This window comes from Protopterus annectens, chromosome 2.part2 (assembly GCF_019279795.1).
Source record: "Protopterus annectens isolate FY-2018-M chromosome 2.part2, PAN1.0, whole genome shotgun sequence".
NCBI classification, from domain to species: Eukaryota; Metazoa; Chordata; order Ceratodontiformes; family Protopteridae; genus Protopterus; species Protopterus annectens.
The window spans coordinates 924,509,417-924,526,792 of NC_056730.1; the positions used below are offsets into that span (position 1 = coordinate 924,509,417).

At 40.3% G+C, this 17,376-nt stretch overlaps 1 protein-coding gene across 1 annotated transcript in view; it reads left to right on the forward strand.

Annotated features, from left to right (window-relative positions):
* RASGRF2 (Ras protein specific guanine nucleotide releasing factor 2) overlaps positions 1-17,376 on the forward strand; it is a 1,933,635-nt gene that overhangs the window by 1,158,257 nt on the left and 758,002 nt on the right. The window lies entirely within an intron of this gene.

The following is a 17,376-nucleotide window of genomic DNA, read 5'->3' on the forward strand; positions in this document are numbered from 1 at the left end:
ATCTGATGATGAATATTCCTGAAAAGTGGAAGACGTTGTAAAAGAATGTCTCAGGGAATTGATTTTGATGAGGATTGAAGTTTGAATACAAGAATGATCACCGTGACACGACTAGGGTTTCTTGATTCACATTTTATTCACTATTTTGTTCACTATAGTCTAAATAGGTGTGAGAACATAGGAAATAATCTAAAAATTCATCTTGTCATTTGTTAGCAATCTTGACAGTACAAAAATGAATGCTGGCTTGTTTCTGTAGTGTTTGCTGTTGTCACTGACTAAAATGATAATGCTCGCATTTACACACACACACACACACACACACACACACACACACACACACACACTATGAAATTGTGTATGTCTGTATATATATATATATATATGTAGAGAGAGAGGGAGGGATTGTTGCTATAGTTAGTTATTAGTGAATACTCATAAGAGTGACCAATGTTTTTGGCAGTTGTTCTGAATTCTGGCAGCTCTTTGTGCAAGATCATGGAACATCATTGTGTGGGGATTTACTTTTTCTCTGCTGTATTGTGATCTCATCATTAGTTTATATAATTATCAGGGGGTGCAGGGGGGCCTACCCCCTGAAAAAATAAGACACAGGCACTAGCTCCAAAAGACTTGCTGTCAGTATAAATGACTACTTACACCGAGAGCAGGCTAAGATCAGGTGTTTTGTAATCTGGTCCCAGTAGTAAGCCTGTTTACAGATAGGCCAAAGCAAGTCACTTACACTGAGAGCAACTCTTTTTAAATCTGGATATTTTGTTTTGTTTTGGTTTTCGGTGTTTTGACTATTAGATCTTTTTAGTTCAGTATTTTGTCAACATTATTTTTAGTGCTTGCTCCTAGATGAACGTGTGTGTGTGTGTGTGTGTGTGTGTGTGTGTGTGTGTGTGTGTGTGTGTGTGTCTGTGTGTGTGTGTGTGTGTGTGTGTGTGTGTGTGTGTGTGTGTGTGTGTGTGTGTGTGTGTGTGTGTGTGTGTGTGTGTGTGTGTGTGTGTGTGTGTGAGCGAGCACAGGTCTTTATAAAAATAGTGCAGTTTATTGCATACAAGTGCATATAAGGCAGATTCTTTCAAACAAAATACAATCGTGTGCACTCTTATTATGGTATTATATAATAAGAAACAGTCTCTAATGGTTGTTCCCTCTCACTTCCTTCTGACAAGAATATTTTCCAGATTGCTCTTTACTTAGATTGGTTTTCTCTTCTAAAGCCACTGTTCTGGACACTTAGTTTCCTTTACCAAGTGGAACATGTCCTATGTGGTCCTGCATTAACCCTCTTTTTTACATTGTCTTCAAATGCTCGTTCAACAAACTCGTTCTTATTAATACAAGCAAGATCCTCTTTACTCATAAAGTAACAAATATAACTGAAAAAACATTCACTATTTTTAATGAAAATAGCACTCTATTTACAGAAGGTCACAAACATTATTTATACCGCTATGCACACATTTTTGGGTGGCAAACATTATTTGCACCACTTTACATATTTTGGTTACTTATATCTATCATATGACAAAGATCACCACACTATGCTACAGTATCCCCACAGAGACTTCTTCTTTCGGCTTTTCCCGGTTAGGGGTTGCCACAGCGGATCACCTGTCCGCTCATGATTGGCAGTAGAGTTTTACAGTGTCGAGTTGCCAGCCTGACGTCCAACCTTCCACTGAAGGTACACACATGCACACACTCACACCTAGGGCCAATTTAGAGTATCCAATCCACCTACAGCATGTCTTTGGGATGTGGGAGGAAACCAGAGCACCTGGAGGAAACCCACGCAACCACAGGGAGGACATGCAGACTCCGCACAGAAGGCACCCCAACCGAGGATCGAACCGGAGAACCTCTTGCTGTGAGGTGGCAACGCTAACCACTGCACCACCGTGGCCACCCAGTATCCCCACAGAGACTGAAACCCTCAATTTCAGACCCATCTCATGGCCTATAAGCAGTGTGGATGGAAGTGAAACAACTGAAGTGAGAAAGCCCACCTACAAATCTTCATGCTATCATCTTGTTGCTTGTGAAGCCACATGAGGTGGGCGTGATCAGTTACCAATGAGAATTATCTACCCAGCAAATAGACTTTAAAGAAAGAGAGAGGCTGTTTTATTGCTATAAGCTCCTTCAGTTGTAGAGTAGTTCGTCTTTGCCAAGTTTCATGTATGACTCAAGTAAAAAACTGGGTGATCTTCCCAATCCCAGAGATGTGAAAGCACAGCCCTCACACTTAGCTATGAAACAGGCATACACAAAATTGTTGTTTAAAGCCTGTGGATGCCTATTATAACTCTGAACTTAGTCTGTCTTTTACATTTTTGAAAGTATTATCTGCCCCCCTCCCCCAATTTGTTAAGTCAGTTAATGGGCTGATAATGTTGCAAACAGAGACACAAACTTCTTGTAGTATCCAGGTTATCAGTGGAAAACCCTTTCTTTTAGTACTTGTAGTGGGACAGTCACCCATGGCCTGCAACTTCTTCTTTTGGAATCTGACCCATACCTCTCAAATGTACCTCATTACGAGGAACGCACCTCATTTGGGGTCTTAAAAAGTTCATGTTCCTCAAAGTTCTTCAAAGTTCCACATTGAAAGAGTCTGTCACACATTCAATGTTAGGATTTTTTTTAAGTAAAATCCATGGTAAATAGAAATTAATCATATTAATTCATTAAAGGATCTTCTTTATAAGTAAAACCAGCATATTTTAACCATCCTATGGCCTTCCTATTTGAAGCTGTTAGTAAGCCATTAGTTTGTGTTCCACATTTTGCCCATTTGTTCCACATTAAGAAGGTGAGTGTTCCTCATTTTGGAGATGGAAGGTTGAGAGCTATGATCTGACCATTCATCGGTTTATCAAATAACTTATAGTGAATACTAGGCAAACTGCCCTAAAGGGCCATTTTAAGCTTAGCTAACTATCTGAGATCAGAATCAAACTTTGCAGATTATGTCTATGAGACAAAGACCTTAACCATTACACCAGACGCAACCTCTAAATAGGTTCATAGCCGATTACTAGGCTAATGATATCTGGGGGCCTTTTTCAACCTAGCAATGCTTCCCAAGGTGAGAATTAAAATGTGTACGTTGTGTCTGTGAGGTAAACACCTTAATTAATATGCCAGTCTAGCCATAAACTTTTCAAAACTGAAAAACTTTTCAACCTAGCTTAAAAACAAAAACAAAATAAAAAAAAAATATATGTAAGTATAATACTTGTGTGTATATAGATATATAATATATATATGTATATATATATATATATATATTTATATATATATATATATGTATATAGATATATAATATATATATGTATATGGGTCTATGTCAGATGATCGAGATTTCAGAAACTCAAAATTCATATGGTCGAGACCATATGATCGAGTTTCCGAAAACTCAAACATCAAAAAAAAAAAAAAAACATCAAAAACACATAAATCTACCTTTTTTATATTTTTTCAGGGGGGCAAGACCCCCTTGCACCCCCCCATCCCCCTGAAAATTATATATACCAACTCTGAGATTGCATTACAATGAGGAAAAGGGTAAATTTCCTGATCTGCATTGTACCGCGATCTCCATTCAAAAGCTTTGGGTTTTCAAAATCATATGTTCTCAACCATATGGATTTTAAGTTTCTGAAGACTCGATCAACTGATATGGACCCATAGATATATATATATATATATATATATATATATATATATATATATATATATATATATATTAAAATTCAAATACCAGTTAGTAAGATCAAGTGCTTTCATTCAACTTGACTTTTTCAACTCTTATGATACAAAAACGTCTTTGTATAAAACAGGGACTCAAAAGACATCAATAATGCTTTCAAAACAACAAAAATTAACAATTAATATCACAACTTTACAGCCATTAAGGTGAAAGGATACTACTGACCAAAATCTTATTGTTTAGTCCAGATGGGTGGGAGGCATCCAAGAGCAGTTGTTAAAACAATTCTCTATATTCAAGTCGAGTCTCACAACAACCACCCCTACTTGTATGCAAAACTTTCTGTAAAATGTAAAACAAGTTTTTTAAACCTTCATATACTTGTTTATTCAAAAGATCAGCTTCATCATTTCTACTGCTAGCATAAATGTATTCATATATATATATATATATATATATATATATATATATATATATGTTTCCACAGGAGCCACTCACTTTTTCCCACATAGAAGGACAAACATGACAAATATGCAATCACATGTACAACATTGTTGCTGTTACAGTTAAACCTGCAATTGCCTAGAAAAGGTCAGGGGTAAGATGCTATGGTTATAGTAAATGAATCATAAATAAACGAGCTTTAGGGTTCCAAGTTCCTGCCCTCTTACATAAATGCCTTCAGGTTTTTATCCATTTTATATACAAAGGTAGGTCTCACTAAGCCTATCTAACAACCCTGCTGCACAAAAGACAGCTGTCCAGCTTTTTCATTATGCTGTTCCCATCTCTAGTGTTGCTACTATGAGGAATAATTAACACACTTAGGGGTTTCCACATTGTTAGATGACTTCAAAATAGGCAAAAATCTGTGATCCCCATTTGCTATAACCTCATTTGCTACTTCTTCCACTAAGGTTTGATGATACCCTCAATCAATAAGTAAGTTTTTTAAACAGCCTAGTTCTGTATAAAAATATGTCCTCTGAAAAGACTGACCATTTCCTTTACAAGATTCACTTTGTGCCACATAAGATGGCAACTTGAACAGTGCAAATACTTTTTGAAAATTGGCTTCCTATAGATATCTGATCGGTAAACTTTATTATGATAGTCCTTACTGGTAGGAAAATCCAAATAATTAATGCTGTGCTGGTCAAAATTTAAAATATATACCATGGTATCCTAATATCAGTTTTTTTGTTACCCTTCCAAAGAATTAAAACATCATGTAAAAACCTCAAGTAAAGTTCAACATATGACCAAAAGTACTAGAAAAAATCATGTGGGATAACAAGAAAAAGAGCCTTAACATCAGCAATTACTAAACAAACACGCTCATTAAATTCACAATTCACTAACATTTTTAATAAGTGCTAAGAATCTTTTAAAACGTGCAGTTTGTCTCAAATTTAAGCTTTTCAGCAACAGATTTAGGTATTGGATCCAACTGATGCTATGAGACAGAAAGAGAAACTGACAGACAGAGTAGAGACAGAGAGAGAGAAGTTAGCTCAGCGGTAGAGGGTTTGCTCCCCTCAGCCTTCATTTGCATAAACCGTGACCTTGAGCAAATCACTTAACCAGACAGTGCCTTGAGGCAATGTGAAATGTGAGCTGGGTTCCTTAATAGCCTCCTGGACTGCATTTGAACCTATATTAGTTTCTTGTTTAAAACTCCCACAAAAAATAAATAAATAAAAGACCAGTACCGGCATCACACTTGCACTAAATAACTTGAAATATTTGAAAGCTTAGTGAGAAGAGAAATGAAACTGAGAACAATATCAGGTATATGTGATTACTGAATATTCAGGTGACTTCTTTCAGCCAGTGAATTTTATATGAAGTTACAGAGAATTTGTGTGCTCATTGACCAATAAAAAAAGAAAACATTGTTTTTTTACAGGGGAGAATTAAACCCTCTTGCACCCCCCCTCACCCCCTGCTAATCATATCTAGTAACTCTGAGATCGCACAGTTCATGGGGAAAGTACATATTCCCCTGCTCTGAGAATTCTATCTTGCACAACAGTCCGCATACCTGTCGGCCAACTGTTTAGTCAACCAAATTGTGTCAACTAAACAGATGTCTACCAAAACAACATTCAACAAAACTGTTTTCCATATAGATAAATAGATAGAAAGTTATACTTCAGGAATGTATGAATGCATTTATTCTCATCTGAAAAGGTAGGAGGTCTGTGAAAAATATGTGGCTGTCACACATGGTTGGTTAACTGTAATACTCTTGAATAATCTATACATGCTGGCAAAATGTATTCTTCTTTTTGAGGTCTTTGGATGATGTAAATATATCATGAAGTGTAAGTCATACTGATCACTGATGGATCAAACAACATCCTTATCCCCACACAACATGGTTTCAGACCAAGTTATAAAACTACTAAAGCTCTCTTAAATTGTACCGACTATTGACCTAGCCTGTAAAAAAAGCCAGCTGATTTCTGCTGTGTTTCTGGACCTGTCCAAGGCCTTCAATACTGTTTCCCACAGCATCTTCTAAAACAACTTGAACTGTCAAACACCTCCACCAACTGGTTCACCAGCTACCTTTCTAATAGCCTGTAGTTTTTTAAATGGATTAATTCCTACTCATCCTTCCTACCCATCAAAACAGGCATTCCCCAAGGCTCCAAACTAGGGCCACTGCTTTTCAACATATTTATCAACAACCTACACTCAAGGTAGGGTTACCACCTGTCCCTCTTTGCAAGGGACAGCCCCACTTTGGGCAGTTGTGCCCTGTGAAAAAAACTAAAAAATGGTAAATGTCTTGAGATTTTAAGACAAAATATATTTCTTCAGTTTTCTTTAATAGTTGCATAAAACCATTATTTTGCATCTGAAATACATAAATATTATATGAAATAGCATAAGCAACTCAAATACTGCAAAAATAAGCTTTAATTTTGGCAAAAAAAGTGAAGTTCTTTCCTTTGCACTGGCCATGGGTATGTTTTGTCCTGCAAAATCTCACATTTCTACAAAATATGTCCCACTTTGGGCATTTGAAGAGGTGCCAACCCTAGCCAAATGTCAAGCATCCCTCACACAATATGAATGTAATTCCACTTTAATCTGTGCAGCCTGTAACCCAGTTACTCTACAAAACATCATCCATTTGTGCTGTAACAGAGACCTGGTTCAAGGCAGCAGAAAGCACCCCTGCACTACCAGGCTATAACTCACCCCACACCTTTCGGCCCCAGAATGTGGACCAAAGCTCCAAAGGTGGTGGTGTCTCCATATTCATAAAGGATGTGCACACCTCCAGAATGGTAGCCCAACATAACACATCAGAGATACCATTCTGGAGGGCTGCCATTCTGGAGGTGTGCACATCCAGAATGGTAGCCCAACATAACGCATCAGAGATACTTCAGGTGCAGCTAACATTGGGTTCATAGGTTTATAGGTTGGTACTAGGCTATTGGCCCTAGGGCCTATACAAGCCTAGCCATAACAATTCCCTGGCTATTTCTTCCCACACTATTATGGGTAAGACAGCGATTCAGGTCGTAGCCTGTTATAGGTCCCCAACCATGTCCCAAGACACTCACTCCATGTTCCTAAGCACCCTAGAGAATATTATGGAACAACCTAACACACTCATACTGGGCAAATTCAACTACTCCTCCATTAACTGGGAAAACTACTCATGTACCAATACACTTGCCCAATGTTTCCTGGAATTCATTAATTCCAATGCCCTGGACCAGCTCGTTCTTATCCCAACTAGAGATAGCAACATCCTTGACCTGGTCATTACTAACATGGACGACTGTTGCTCTACACCAATAGTCATCTCCTCCCTGGTTAGTTCCGACCACAAACTAATCGCCTTGGAAATTCACATCCCTCCCACCCACCCCCACCCCCCGCAAAGGTTACAACCATGAAAAACTTCTCCAACGCTGACTTTGGGCTCCTAAGAACAGAGGTGGGTAACTTCACAGCATCCTTGCAAATTTAGAATAGTTGCATGACCACTGAATCATACACCAATGCATTGTACGAAAACGTACACAAATGCATGGATCTCACCATACCCAATAGAACCAAGATGCTCTCCTCCAAAAAAAGGGAGCCAATCTGGTGGCCCCCTGCCATAAACAAACTCTACAACAGAAGGAGGAACTGATGCGGAATAAGGTGAAGTCCCAAGACTGGAAAAACTCCCTTATCAGCCTCAACAAAAAGTTGAGATCTCTCATCAAATCCTATAAAGCTAGCTATTGAAACAGAATTGCAGGAGATAGTAAAGACAACCACAAGGCCTTCTATATTTATGTAAAGAATCTCCACGGCAATACCCAGATTTGCTATGAGCTACTGCACAATGGTGCCTCTTATACTGAGCCAACAGATATTGCCGATATACTGGCCGACAGATTCAGGTGCCAACTTTACCCCCCCCCCCAAAGGACCAATCAAAATACCAGTAGATTGCCAGGTACCCAGTATTACTGCTGCACAGGTTAAAACAGCACTGTCCAAGGCCTAGAATACAGCTTCTATGGGACCTGACAATATCCGTGGCTGTGTACTACATGAACTACAGAGTGAACTGGCACCTCACCTGTGTGCCCTATTCAATCACAGCCTCACCTCAGGCTTTGTCCCTACCAAATGACACACTACTATAGTCATCCCTTTCCACAAAGGAGGAGCAACTACAGACCCTGGGAACTATTGCCCCATTCACCTGACAAGTCTGATATGCAAAGCTATGGAACACATCATCATGGACCTAATAAACAGGGATATAGGGAATCTCTGGATCCCACACAGTTTGGTTTTGTGAAGGGTAGATCATGCCTGGTCAACTTGGTCAACTTCTGTGAGTCAGTCACCAAAGCTGTGGATGAAGGCAAGGTGGTTCATACAGCCTATTTTGACCTGGCCAAGGCCTTTGATACCATTCCCCACTCAGGAATCATAGAAAAACTCACTAAGCTAGGCATCAACCCCTATATCACTAGGTGGGTTGAAAACTGGCTCACAGATAGAACTCACAATGTGAAAGTAGCTGACTCCAAGTCAGACTGCCGACCAGTCACGAGTGGAGTCCCACAGGGATCGGTCCTAGGTCCTCTCCTGTTTGGTATCTACTTCTCAGATGTCCAGTCAAACACAAAGGACTCTGGCTGACAAACTTTGCAGACGATTGCAAGTTGGGAGCCATTGTTAATTCCACAAAGTGATGCTGACATCCTGCAGAAAGGCCTCACTGAGACCAACGACTGGTGCCAAAACCATGGCCTTAAGTTCAATGCCAAAAATGTGTCATTATCCCCTTTGGGAAAAACCCAGTTCCCATGAAATACCACATCGATGGTAGTCCACTGAACACAGAAGGTGTTATAAGAGATCTGGGAACACAGGTTGACAGCAACCTCTCTTTTGACCACCACACTGCCACTGTGGTCAGAAAGTCCTTCTATGTGGCACATCTCATTACTAAGGGTTTTGCATCCAGGAAGAAAGAGTCATTTTCTCCCTCTACTCTTCCCTCATTAGGCCAGTCATGAAGTACAATGCCCCATTTGGCATGTACCTCACTAGACACCTTCAGTAACGGGAGAGGTCCCAAAAGTACCTCACAAAGAGGATCCTAGGCCTTAAACACTTGTCCTATATAGACAGACTCAAAAAAATCCAACTATTCTCTGTCTCATATAGCCTACTTAGAGGCGATCTTTGCTTGACTTACAAAGCCATGTCTGACCCAGCTCTGTTAGTAATGCTACATCTAAAGAAATCCCAATCCCTCCACGCCACACACTCCAGAGACCTCAACCTCATTACCACAATCAACGGAATGTGCTGGAGGGACAGGTTCATAACCCAGAGACTGCCCATGCTATAAAATAGACTTCCCATACATATCAAACAGAGCACCTCACTGGCCCTGTTCAAGAGAAATCTTGACGAGTGGATGGGAAATAGAAAATTCATCCTAGGAATCACTCCAATGGCTCTGCTCAACAGAGGCACTGGAAACTAAGGTCAGGTGGCACGATGCCCGGGCAATCCTGTGGGCTAGGCTTGTAAAGGCTCCAGGGCCATTAGCCTGGTACACACCTATGAACCTATGAACCAAGAGTCATTTTCATCATTTGAAATCTGGGTCGATAACTCCCAGTTTTGAGTCAATCCAAAAAAAAAAAAAAAAACAGCTATTATCCTCCCAAACGCCTTTACACACCTCAATCAACATTTCATAATAGCAGCCTTTGTTAACACCCCTATAGAAGTAATCCCCCACACCAAGCTGCTAGGCATGGCATTTAATGATAATGTGAACTCTGTTCCCTTGTCCTTTAACTTGCAAGGAAGTGGTATTGGATTTTACCTGTGGTAATTTGAAGATGGAGTAGCTCAAGTACACTGTCCTGTTTGACAAGCCTTGAAGTATATTTATTTTTGTTGTATATTGAGACATCTCCACCTTCTGTCCCAGTCTGTGCAGCTGGTCTAAATGTATGGAAGGCATTGTAACCTTGGACTGTTGGTGTGCTGTCCATGGCCTTAAACCACATCTAAGTGACCACACAGATGTCGGCATTCTCTAGTGTGCAGAGCGCTTCTAGAGAGTGGAATTGTTTTTTTAGAGTCCTAGCATTGAGCAGTAATACCATTAATTGTTCTTGTTTTTTATCTGCTATGTTGGAAGTACTTTCAGTTTGGCATTTCCAAAAAAGGCAATATACTGAGGTTTCTTTTTGGGGATAAACTCTTGGCTAGGCTTGTAAGGGCCCCTGGGCCATTAACCTAGTAACCTGCTATGACCCCATGATCCTATGGGGAAGACAATGTTTTAGCTAATATTTGAAAGTCTAGAGGGGAGAGGTGCAGACCATCCCTGGCAAAACAGGGATGTTGACCATCTCCTTCCATGCTGACAAATATTGCACCCCCTTAGAATGACACCAGAAACTAAGCTCATTATAAAAGTAATTCATTTTTTGTTCATATTGTGGCATCATCTTTGGAGAAGGTAAAATGCTGCACAGCGCTAGGCTCATACCAGTCTGAGACACATATTCAGAGAGCTCCATGATGTCTCTCTTCATATAGTCTAGGGAGGTATGTCTCAGATAATTTACACCCACATGGACTATGACTGCGTCATAGTGGTACTTGTGGCCTAGTGACCTGAGTGCATGTGTAATGTGGCAGCTCCTAGCCCCTGATAAACAACTGATTGTGACTTTTTCCATACTGAGCCTGGTGAGAGGGATATCAGTGTGTCTCATGATGGTGTCTCCCATGACCAGAATGTTGGGTTGTTTTGTGGCTTACCTTATGGGCTTAGAAGTAGAGGCTCCATGAGATGTGACTGTATGTGTTGATGTGGGTGTTGTTTTGAAAGAGTGAATTCGGGACTGCTGAGGGTATTTGTTATGTGTACTTCATCTAGGATGTCTTTGGGGTTTAGGAAGATTACATTTAAGTTTCTCAGCATATGTGATTCTATATGTATGCTTTGAATTGTGTGTGATGGGTGCAGCGTGTGTACTACTGACAACTTTATTGACATTAGGAGTACTTTTATGTGAGAGCTTTGCCTCCAGTGACATTGTATAAATACATCTCTCACATACCATATCAGTTTGTTTGAGAATTAACTGGTTTTCAGTAAGCAAGAGGCCATTTCTGCATTGCCCCAGGATACCCATATCCACCAAGCTGGTAATGGAAATAGTGGCAAAGTTCATTTCCATGGCAACAGACTCTTTTTTTTGATTAGACAGCTGGAGTGAGAATATAAAGTAATGTCAGGAGTATCTGGTATGCAACTCTGGGGCAGTGATTGTCCTATATTCAACTAGGTATTGGTGAAATTTTTGTTGTGCTTTTACAGGAAAAATGTCACTCAAGGTGTCTACATCTATATAGATTATTGTGACATGCAGTATCAAAAGCCTTAGGTTGAGGAATAGTGAGAAAACAAATTTGCCTGAGTCCCTGGCTTTATTTATGCTGTCCATAAAGGACAATAAAGCTGAGTTTGTGCTGTAGCTGGGCTTAAAGCTATGTTGAGTAGAGGATAACAGTTAAGTTCATTCTGTAGGATGCATTGGAGAAGTTGTTTGTGGGTACATTTTTCGCATAGCTTGGAGAAAGGGGACAGTATTGCTATGTCGGAAGTTAGCTAATTCAGTTGAGTCCCTGCCTTTGTGGAGATGAATAATATAAGCCTTCTTCCATGTGGCAGGAACTAGGATACTATATGTGTAGGCTATGATCTCAGCAGAGAGTTTAAGGTATTCTGAAGGGAGGTTATCAGCAGCAGAGCAGTACAGTTGATGGGTGTAGTGATGTCATGGAAAGTTTGTAGGAAGTTGGAGGATGACTGGGAGGAAGGGCTGCATGATGGTGATGGAGTTTCAGTTAAGGAGGAGATGCTGTCAGTGAAGAATGTACTGAATATGGTTGTAGTTTGTAAGGGAGAGCTGTCACGAGATGGATGGGGTATTTTTAGAGCCAGTGTTTAATACAGAGCTAATAGATGACCATTATTTTTGAGGTTGTATATATGATCAGTTTATAAGTGAGTATAGAATTGGTTCTTTTCATTATTTACTTGTTTTTTACAGGGTTGTAAAGCTGCCTGACAGTTGCAAGGTGGTTAGTTGTTTTTTTGTTTTTGCCATTGTTTGTAGGCTTTATCTCTATCATTGATAAGGTTCTTGGCATGAATGGAAAGCCAAGGAGAGGTATTGGTTTTGACTTTTTTTAATGTGGTTGGGCTTGACTAGTTAGGGTGTTCAGAAATATTTTGTTGAAATCAACAGCTTTGTTTAGAGAGAACGAAGAGCAGTTCATAAGTAGTAACATATAACTGAAGGACTGTATGCTGAATTAGAGAGGTTATGGGATATTTTTAGTTCACGTTATTTGACCTGGTGGATATGAGTTTTAAGGGTATAGTCAGAAAGGTGGTCACACAGCGCAGTGGGAAGTGCACTGATAGAGGTGTATTACCTTGGTTCAGATGCCAATATCCAGTCAAGGATGCTGCCTTTATCATAGTTTTTATACTTGGTTGGGGTTTTTATAAGCCATGTAAAAATCAAACAGGGTTATTCTGGAGGAGAGGAAGCCTGGCAGGTGATGTTTACATTGCCTAGAATGATCATTTCATTATAGATGTAGCACCTCAACTCATTGAGTGCCAGGGTATGTAGAGTGCAATGATACATAGACTGTTTTTAGTTTAAAATTAAGAAGGTAATAAGCAGAGGCGCAGCTGACCCAATCTGCTCTCTGTGCTAGTATCACAAACCAGCACCCCTCTTCCATCACTCTTCAAGTAAAGAGCAAAAAACAAGGCACTTCATGGTATTAAGATGGCTTAATACAGTGAAGTGCTTTTTATACAGTTAGTTCCATCACTCCATTTACATGCTGTTCCATGAGTGACACCCTCTGCGCCCCAACCATTCAGGTCCCATTTCTGTGCCCTGCCCCAAACCTCCTTTCCCCTGCCACAGTTTATTAAAAAAATAATAATATTCTTTTAAATTATAGCAAAGTGCTTGCTACAAATGTAGCAAACAGTTGCTATAGTTTAGACCACACACAGAAGGTTGCACTGCTGAGGTTTGACCGCAAATGTAATGCCGGCTTTTAAAACCCAGTATTACACTAAAGAGTGATTGAGATGATCAATGGCTGGTCATGTCCACACAACACTTTGTGGCTGAGGCCATTGCTCCCCCCCAGCTATGTTTCCAGTAATAAGTAGCTCAGTTGGTTGGATAGTTGTGATTGGCTTAATGAATTAACTTTGAATGTACAAGTTAGAATATGTATTCTGTCTACTCTAGCTATATTTTTCTCTGGGGGAAGAATTTCAGTGCCATTTATGTTTCATTTCTTCCATGTTTTGGTGCTGACTAGTACGTATGCATAATACTGAGGTGTCTGGGCATGTAATTCGGAGATTTTATTTTGTGTGTTTTGAATTTTGTGATGAGGTTAAGAGTTTTGGGAGGAGTTTTGGAGGTGATGAGGAAGAAGAAGATTTAGATTGAATAAGGATACATGTCCATGCTGAGGGACTATAGGTGGAGAAATTGTGAAGCTGTCAGCATGAGTGAGTGGAGCTGAAAGTCAGGGCAGAGGTTGCAGTTGGAGTTATAGGAGGTCTGGGGTTAGGATAGATGTCTCCACCCTACAAAATTGTTGATAATTACAGTCTATAGGTAATGTTGGGTTTTATTTTTAAAAGTCCATATTTTATTTATTTAACATTTGTTTACTGGGAAAGAGACCATTTTCAGCAGAGGCCTGGGGAGAAATTCCAGATGCATGCCTCAAATACAGGGAGGCATGCAGACTCCTCGCAGAAGGAACCCCAGCTGAGAATCAAACCAGAGAACCTTTTGCTGTGAGGCGACAATGCTAACCACTGCAGCACTGCACCACCCATATTTACTTTTGATAGCTGCAAATTAACAGTGTAGTATTTTATACCTAAAGTAGAGATAGGCGGTTAAGTTGTAAAATTTGCGGGAGATTTTGTTTTAGCTAGTGGAGAAATTATGGCAGAAGTTAGGGCTGTTAGCAGGAGAGGAACAATTTGGTTTTGATGGTACATGGTAGGTTGTTTGAGCAAACAGGAGGAAGAGGAGGGGAATGATAAGCATGGGAGATAGGAGCACTGGCAGAAGTTAAGAAGTAGTAGGAATAGTAGGGAAAGTAGTTATGGGTTATACTGATGGTATGAGGGGAGAAGCTAGGAAGGGGAGGTATAGTAGGTCTTATGTGCCAGATAGAGTGAGGAACAATAGCAAGTAGGGAAAACTCAACATCCATCTGTCCAGAGGCTATTGTTGGTCATGCAGAGGTATATTCAGCATGGTATGTTGGAGGACCTGGGTTCAAGTCTCATATGAGAGTTAATATTATCCTTTAATTTTTATGATTCTTACAAAACCTGACTAGAAAGCTTTCTCTGCATTTGCAATGTAACGTTCCATAACTTTAGTTAGTTGGGTAATATTCTTCATGAAATGAAGTGCTGCTGAATCTATATTATTCCGTTGTCTGTAGAACTGAACAAACTAACTAAATATTGGTAAAGCCATGGTCTATACAAGGACGAACATAATTTCCATATCTGTGAAGTCTGTATCTCTCCATGCACATTTGATTCTACTGTTGTCACTGCTACAGTTTTACTATACTCAACTTGAAGACCAGCAGGTCAAAAACAATTATTCAAACTCAAACAAACAGAAACGGTTTGCTTTCTTACAAAGAATGTCAGTGTATTAGTCTTGCTTGCTTCTTAATTCCATTTTTCCTAGTTGGATTTCTATTACTGCACGGCAAGTTTGGCACAAGCATGTTTTATATATCCCATTAGAGAATCCAGTCCTCATATGGATACTTTTACGTCTTGTCTATAGAGTATTTTCTTCCTTACCCTCCTTCAAAAACATTATCTTCTTACCATCTTGTCACGTCGCTCCTTTCTGATACTATTTTGTATACTATATGCCACTGATCTTGATAAATGTTTTATGTTGCTTTCACTCTTGCTATCCCCTCTTCTCTCATTATTTCATGTTTTCTCAGGTAGTTATTTGTGTTGTCTTTGCATGTTAACAAAACATCCAACACTAGAAGTCCCACCACCTCACCACCAGAATGCATTTTCCAAGAAGAAACCTGCAGTGAGACATTCTCTTCCTGTTCTCTGTTTAATGTGATTATCTTCTTTGTCATTTTCACTTCCTTATTTTCAAACTGAAGTAGCTTTATAGGTTCATAGGTTCATAGATAGGTACTAGGCTATCGGCCCAAGGACCTATGTAAGCCTAGCCAACAAGGTTCCCTGGCTTACGCCACCAAAGAAAGTTAATTTCCTGTGCCCCTGTCGAGCAGAGCCACAGAAGTGATCCCCGGGGTGTATTTCCTATCTCCCATCCACTCATCAGGATTTTTCTTGAACAGTGCTAATGAGGAGCTTTGCTTGACATAGATGGGTAGCTTGTTCCAGAGTATAGAAAGTCTCTGGGACAGGAATCTATCCCTCCAGCATGACCTGTTTATTGTGGTGACAAGGTTTAGGTCCCTAGAGCATGTATCTCAGAGGAATTGGGATTTCTTTAGGTGTAGTATGTCCAACAGCTCTGGGCTTAACATAGCTTTATATGTTAGGCAGAGATCTCCTCGGAGTAGGCAATATCCTACAGAGTAAAGCTGGAGTTTTTTAACACGGTCAGTGTAGGGCATCTGTTTGAAGCCAGTAATCCTCTTTGTGAGGTAGTTCTGTGGCCTTTCCAGCTGCTGCAGATGACTTGTGAGGTACATTCCAAAAGGGGCGTTGTACTCTATAATGGGTCTAATGAATGCTGAGTAGAGGTGAACAATGACCTCTTTTTTCCTGGATGAGAACCCTTTTGTGATGAGTTGTGCCACATAGAAGGATTTGCTGACTACTGTGGCAATGTGATTATCAAAGGAGAGACTACTGTCCATCTGGGATCCAAGGTCTCGTATCACACATCTGGGATTAAGTAGACTGCAGTTTATGTGGTAGTTCATGGTACAGAGTTTTTACCAAAGGGGATGACAATGCACTTTTTGACATTGAGCTTGAGACCATGCCTCTGACACCAGGCATCTGTCTCAGTTAGGCCCTTCTGTAGGATGCCCACATCATTTGGGGACTCGACTATGGCTCCTAGTTTGCAGTCATCTGTGAACTTTGTTAGCTAGAGGCCTTCTGTGTTAGCCTGTACTTCAGAGAAGTAGATACCAAACAGGAGAGGTCACAGGATTGACAGTCAGATTTGGAGTCTGCAACTTTTACAGTGTGGGTTCTATCAGTGAACCAGTTGGCAACCCATCTTGTGACATAGGGATTTATACCTAGTTTAGTGAGTTTAACTATAATTCCAGAATGGGGGATGGTGTTGAAAGCCTTGGCAAGGTCAAGATAGGCTGTGTGAACCACATTACACCCGTGTACGGCTTTGGTGACTGCCTCAAAGAAGTCGATCAGGTTCAGAAGGCATGATATGCCTTTCACAAACCTGAACTGGGTTAGGTCCAGAGTATGGAGGTTACCAATGTCTTTGTTTATGAGTTCCATTATGATACGTTCCATGGCCTTGCAGGCCAGGCTCGTCAGGCTAATATGGCGATAGTTCCCAGGATCAGTGGTGGCTCCCCCTTTGCGGAGTGGGATAACTGTTGCTATGCGCCATTCAGTGGGCACAAAGCCTGATGTGAAACTATGATTGAACATGGTGCTTAGGTGTGTTTTTGATTTTAGAGAGTGCAGCTTTTACCTGCATAGATATGATTACAGCGACTCTGCATTCTTCCTGTATAGATATGGGCCATTTACGGGGTGAGAGGGGGGTAAAGTTAGCACTGAAACTGTCTGCCAGGATGTTGGTAATATCAGTTGGTTCTGTAATTTTCATGCCATTGTGCTGTAACTCAGAGCAGATCTGGGTGTTGCCATTGAGATTCTTGACAAGCTACAGAATGCTTTGTGGTTGCCCTTAGAATCATTGGTGATTTTGTTTTCACAGCTAGCTTTGGAGGATCTTATAAGGGATTTCAGCTACTTACTGAGGCTGACCAGGGAGCTCCTC